Source organism: Arachis ipaensis, chromosome B07, assembly GCF_000816755.2.
Source record: "Arachis ipaensis cultivar K30076 chromosome B07, Araip1.1, whole genome shotgun sequence".
NCBI lineage: Eukaryota > Viridiplantae > Streptophyta > Magnoliopsida > Fabales > Fabaceae > Arachis > Arachis ipaensis.
The window spans coordinates 62,531,089-62,538,385 of NC_029791.2; the positions used below are offsets into that span (position 1 = coordinate 62,531,089).

General features: G+C 37.1%; 1 long non-coding RNA gene across 1 annotated transcript; it reads right to left on the reverse strand.

Moving 5' to 3' along the window:
* On the reverse strand, positions 1,445-2,377 carry LOC110264629. The gene is made up of 3 exons (XR_002350801.1): positions 2,222-2,377; positions 1,870-2,139; positions 1,445-1,790 (listed from the first exon to the last, which is right to left on the reverse strand). It is a non-coding gene; the product is annotated as an uncharacterized LOC110264629 (long non-coding RNA).

Below are 7,297 nucleotides of genomic sequence, written 5' to 3' on the forward strand. Positions count from 1 at the left end.
CAAATCATCTCTCTAAAATTCGCTACTTATTAAACACATGGACGATTGAATTCAAATCATTGCTCTTTTAGATAATATTTTAAGATTTGGGCAAAAAGAAAACCTTGATTTAATAAAATTGAACAGGAAATTGAATTCAATTCCTTGCTCTTTTAGACAATCTTTTAAGATTTTATCACGAAGGAAAACCTTGATTCAATAAAATTGAAAAAAAATTAGAGTGTGAATGTTCTTTCTATGTCTAAATGTTATCAATGCTTAAAAAATATTTGTTAAGACAGAAAATGAATGAAAAATGAAAAGATAATTCACTTAAAAAAGGAGAATATTTTTTTAGTGTATTTTAGTTTTGTATAATTTTTGTATTAATTAACTACACCTCGTGTCTTTCATGAATATTGTTTAAGTCTGTGATCAAATTAAATCTTGTTTTCATTATAATACTTTCTTTTTCTCAAAACAGATAAATCAGTAGTCCCACCATACTTTAGATAATTACAAATATTAATATTATAGAATTACTTACCATGAGCGAAAATATAGATATTAAAAACTCTAATTGAGCAAACAAAAATCTTCTAGTATTGATTTGTTGAAAAATTCTCAAAGAGCTACATGATAATAAAAGGAAATCAAAATTGATAAGTAATGTTTCAATGAACTTTGTCTCAATATATAAAATCCTTGCAATCCTATAAATTGAGTAAAAGAAACAATCTATGAAAGCCTAAGGTAGTTGCAGAAGCTACCTGCAGTAACAGAAGATCTCCTCTTCTTTGGTGCAGTTTCTGTGCCTAATAAAAAATAATAACAATAATCTTTAGAGTCACATCCTATCCTCCAATAAAAAATCACACATAAGCTGTAACACCCTAACTACCAAAATTCACGCTTTCGGTTGCGCTACTCTGATTGCTCGGACATTACGACGACATTTATATTATTTAATACTAAAATATGAGTCTGTTTGAAACTTTAAACCGCAATACCGCTCCCAAAAAATACTTTCGTTCGATACGTACATCCATAAATACCATACAACTTACAAAAGCTCATAAAGAGTACATCCATATATATACACATATATATATATATATATATAAATAATATTACAAGCATTAGACAATACAACTCCTATCCCTCTTACAGAATATCTCAAGATAAAGGCGAGGGTACAAATAATAACCTAAAGCAATACAGAGCATTCCAACAACAACTAAATAAAATCTTCGTAACTTCTGCGCCCATATCCTGAAAGGGGAAAAATGTAGGGGGGTGAGAACATCATCCTCGAAAGGGTTCTCAGTAGAGGGTTTTTGGGAATTACTGTAATAGGATACATAAAGATAACCCGTACCAGTGATTAATAACCGTCTTATGCCTCTTTTCAAAAACTACAGTTTACAATAGAAGTAAAGTCGGAAATCTTTTTCTGAAAGAGGAACCGTTCAATTCTCAAAAACACCAAAAGCTTTTCAAAAAGATTTATCTATGCTGAACCAAAATAGCCTTTCATATTTTATTCCAAACCAGAAACACAAAACCGAGATCAACCATCGATTCATCCCATTCCAACCACGGCTCTAGGCCCAATCAATCCAACCATCAACCAATCACCACAATCCAACAAAGTCCCAGATGCAAACACAGATTGCAATTCTATAACCCAAATGTCTCTCAGAGTCCTTTTCGCCTCAGCTTGAAATCACAATCAAAATCCCAACTCCGCGTGTTTTTTTCTCAATATAAGAAACAGCCTCAGCGCCACGTATAAGCTCAGCTACTACTTCCTAACACATCAATATCGCGGAAATCTTAAAACTCATGACTGAAAACAAATGGCGAGAATTTTCGAGATAAAACACTTACTGAAATAAAAGGAATGACACGGCAGCCTCCGCAACACTTATGCGACACAAAATCACCAGAACTCAAACCTACATTACCAAGCCTCAATGTCTTTAGCCAAACATAACCGAACGCTAAAGCAGGGGTTTTCGAAACGTGAAATACTTACTATACTAACAAGCGAAGCAGCTACCACTTCGAATTGCCCCGACAAAAGATCCGTGAGCGGCCAGAAGCTCCGGTGGCCCAACAGCAGCTTTAATTCCGACGCGCAAATACCGGGACTCAACCCTGTGTAACCAACGTCTCAGAATTTCTAACGGATTATAACAGAGTACTCAATTGAAGGAGTTTCGGAAGCAAAGATGCTTACCAAGAAAGACTGGTTCTGGCGGCCACGATACTGCTCCCGGCAGCCAAAGGCGCGGCGGCCATGACAACAACGGCAATTGAGCTTCAACGGTGGCAGAAACCCCTCCTACTTACCCATCCCGGTCTCCTTCTCCCCAGTAGCAACAAGGCAGTGACGGAGCCTTCACAGCGGCGGCGACGGCAGCTCAGCAGCGGCGGTGACAGCGACATCGCCCTTCCCTGCGCGCGCACGCGCGCTCCCTCTTTCTCGCGTCGGACTCCTGCATCACATCCATCATGTTCGCAGTTCTGGGTCCGACGTGGCTCAAAGGCGATTGACGGCGACTCCCAGATCTCCAGCGACGGCGGCAAGGATGCGCGGTGTTGCCTTCTTCTTCCCAATCCTGGCTCGCGCTCGTCACCCTCTCTCATGGCTCGTTTCGATCTCTCTCTCCCTCAGCCTGGTTCGGCGGCCTCAGTAGCGGGACGAGCTTGACGGAAAGCAGAACGGATGGCGAAGCTGATCGCAGGAGGCGCGACGGCGATGACGCGATGGCGGCGGTGGAGCCCAGCACGCCGGCACGAATCTCCTTCCTCTCCTCTTTTCCTCAGCCACAACCCAACCTCTCACTCTCTGCTCAGTTTTTGTTGAAAGGGTTTGTGTGTGTTTGCTGCTATTTTGGGGGGGAAGAAAGGGATTTCAGCTGCTGCTTGTGTGGGGGAAAAAATGGAACCGGGTCGGGTAACGGGTCGCTGGGTTAGGGTTTCCTCATTTTAAAAATTAGGGTTAAGGGCATTATGGTAATTTCACATAAAATTGGGAATAATGTAGTAATTGAAACCCAATGTAAATCCAACACTAATTATATATAGAAAATACCATTTGTTCATCATTTTCACAAATTATTTTCAATAAAAGGTCCAAATCTAAAAATTAGAAATAATATAATTAATTTCTCTATTTTCCAAAATAGCAATATTAATATTTAAAATATTAATTATTTAATCCAAATCATGTAAAACCCCTCTTATCTCATAACTGCCAAATTCATAATCTGAATATAGAAAATAACCCAATAATTATAAAATTGGATAAAAATCATAACTCGTCTCAAATTCAATAAATCAAAACCTGCCTTAATTATCTTTAATAAAATGATTTCCGAAATTAAGACTATAAATAACTATATGATTTGAGACTTGATCATAATAAGACTTTTCAAAAGTTTTGGGTCTTACATCCTACCCACCTTATAAAAATTTTCGCCCTCGAAAATTGATATAAAACGAAAGAAGTTTCATAACAGTTCACCCTTGAATACATTTCAGGAATAAGCAAAAATATCTCAACATATAGACTTATATACGATTTTCAAATACTTGGATGGTCGTATGCATAAAGATATGAAGGTAGGAATATGGTTGCAAAGCACACATTACAAGATAGGCTCAAATGCAAAAGATGTCATGGTTCAAGCATGTGGTAGTAAAGCAAGGCATTGAAGGTTATAAAACAGGATGAGGTTACAACGACGTGCTCAACATCCGTACACTAATCTCATCTCAACCTCAAAGTTTCAACTTTCCAACTCCATCAAGTACTTTATAATCCCATACTCGATCACAAGCCTTACAACCGCAAACCCGTCCGCAAAGAACAAAACACCCACAACTCATAACGTTGCACACTTACCGCTTCAACTTCCGTATACACGTATCACGTCTTAGAGAACTAACGCATCGCGTTACTACGTCTACAAGTCGCACGTGATATCAAAACAATTCTCGAGTCTACTCAGAAGGATACAAGATTTAGAAAGGAGAGGAAATCAAATGCTTGTTCAAAAATTCTCAAAGTGCATATTCGAATAAGCGTGTATAGCATTCATAGCAAGGATGAAAGAGGAAGTTAAACTCCTTTTAGAAAAGAAACTCCAAGGTAAAAATTTGCTTACAACTTGGTAAAGGAAATAAGTGGTGCGTTACAAACGAACTGGTTTCCACTAAACAAGGGAGCTTTTCAAAACTTCATTTAAAATAGCACATGCCAACTTTTAAATTAACTTCGTCAAAATCGAACAATGGTTTCAATCTAAATCAAGCAACAGAAAATAAATTCCGTTTAAAACTTCTTACAAGAGAATCCAAAACTTCTTTAAAAAGTTCAGAACAAGACTCCCGAAAGTGTTCTTAAAATCACCTTCTCAGAAGAACATTCAAGAAGTTTAAGATGTACTAAAAAGGAGTCAAGCCATATTAGAAAGGATCTTAATCTAAAGTAGTTCAAACAAGAGCCACTAGACATGAAACATCAAACAAGTTTTAAATTGATCCAAAAGAATACAAAAGTCATAGAAAAGGACAACTCAACCATTAGTAATCTCTCAAGGATAAATCTTTGACTAAAAACTCTTGTAAAGATAATGAGAGGATAAACGGTGCATGAAATTGAAACAAATCAAGCTGACTCACATAAGAGTGAGATTCACACAAGATGAAAAACCAAGATCAATGGCAATATCCACAAGATGTAAAAGATCAGTTAAAAACAAGGTCAAACATGACATTCATGGAGATGGAAGATTTAATAGAGAATTTAGTCCGTTCATAGGAAGAAAGCTATGAGTCCAACACTTTCAAAAGAACAACAATGGCATAAACAATGTAGTATACTAAATCAAACTCTAATCAAAATGAATTAAGTGAAGTTTACTAAACGAAACTCAACCTAAGTAAAAGCGAAAAATTCTTTCTTTCCGGGATCTTGAAGAATAACCAAATACATAATCAAATGAAGATGTCCATTGGAACTATAGTAAAGTTACTAGAAAGTCAACTTGTATTTTAAGTAGGTGCAGTTCTATAAACCAGTAAAGGTACAGGCGAGGCATTAGAAATAAATAGTTGTTAAACTGTATAAGAAATCTTCAAAGTTCATATATAGATAAGTATGTATCTAATCAACAGCAATTTTTATAAAAATCTCAAAATTAGCTGTAATCACTGTCAAATAAGAGGAAAGCGGAATCAACAAGTTCCCTAAGAATGAACACGGAACCCGGAGTTAAAAGTCACAGCACATTAAGACAAGTTCAAGGCTATATCAAAGAATACTTGAATCAAGAAGAACTCAAACAGAGGAAGATAGATGCAATAAGGATCTTAAACAAGCATATGCACTTAAGGTCAAACAAGAATGCATATGATTAAAAGAATAGAGTTGAAAAATCAAACTGCTTCTCAAAAGGGTTAGCAAACAAGAACTTCAAGTTAGGACATGGAAGAACAGGTCAACTCGAACAGAATCCAAAACACACAACTGAATAGCCTCGAGAAATAGTTTCCAACGTTCTCAAAACCCGCGATTCGCTTTGCTAAAAACTCGTATATCGCCTATGATAACCCATTAGTGCTTTCATATACATAATTCACTAATATTAAGCCGGCCAAACTTAATATCAGTAATTATGCAACGCAAGACTAACAACGTTGATCAATAGACCGTCATGTGCATAAAGCTCTAATTCTCGTCATTTGACAAGACCTATTCCATGACAAACACTCAGAGTATGCAATCGAAGCATAGTCGGTCCATTCCTCAGGCTCTATAGGAAGAATTGCTCTGATACCATAATGTAACACCCTAACTACCAAAGCTCACGCTTCCGGCTGCGCTACTCTGATTGCTCGGACATTACGACGACATTTATATTATTTAATACTAAAATATGAGCCTGTTTGAAACTTTAAACCGCAATACCGCTTCCAAAAAATACTTTCGTTCGATACGTACATCCATAAATACCATACAACTTACAAAAGCTCATAAAGAGTACATCCATATATATACACACACACACACACATATATATATATATATATATATATAATATTACAAGCATTAGACAATACAACTCCTATCCCTCTTACAGAATATCTCAAGATAAAGGCGAGGGTACAAATAATAACCTAAAGCAATATAGAGCATTCCAACAACAACTAAATAAAATCTTCGTAACTTCTGCGCCCATATCCTGAAAGGGGAAAAATGTAGGGGGGTGAGAACATCATCCTCGAAAGGGTTCTCAGTAGAGGGTTTTTGGGAATTACTGTAATAGGATACATAAAGATAACCCGTACCAGTGATTAATATCCGTCTTATGCCTCTTTTTAAAAACTACAGTTTACAATAGAAGTAAAGTCGGAAATCTTTTTCTGAAAGAGGAACCGTTCAATTCTCAAAAACACCAAAAGCTTTTCAAAAAACTTTATCTATGCTGAACCAAAATAGCCTTTCATATTTTATTCCAAACCAGAAACACAAAACCGAGATCAACCATCGATTCATCCCATTCCAACCACGGCTCCATTTCACAAAGTCGCACAACAATTCAGCCAAACCAACATCCTTAGTCATTCGAGTCAATCAAATAATACATAAGGCAGATACAATCACCAAATACACAATATCTCACAACAGTATCCATATGTAATAATTCCAATACATAAAACATAGTTTTTGGAAAGCGCCCCTACCTCAAAACGCAATTCTATAACCCAAACGTCTCTCAGAGTCCTTTTCGCCTCAGCTCGAAATCACAATCAAAATCCCGACTCCGCGTGTTTTTTTTTTTTTCTCAATATAAGAAACAGCCTCAGCGCCACGTATAAGCTCAGCTACTACTTCCTAACACATCAATATCGCGGAAATCTTAAAACTCATGACTGAAAACAAATGGCGAGGATTTTCGAGATAAAACACTTACTGAAATAAAAGGAATGACATGGCAGCCTCCGCAACACTTATGCGACACAAAATCACCGGAACTCAAACCTACATTACCAAGCCTCAATGTCTTTAGCCAAACATAACCGAACGCTAAAGCAGGGGTTTTCGAAACGCGAAATACTTACTATACTAACAAGCGAAGCAGCTACCACTTCGAATTGCCCCGACAAAAGATCCGTGAGCGGCCAGAAGCTCCGGTGGCCCAACAGCAGCTTTAATTCCGACGCGCAAATACCGGGACTCAACCCTGTGTAACCAACGTCTCAGAATTTCTAACGGATTATAACAGAGTACTCAATTGAAGGGGTT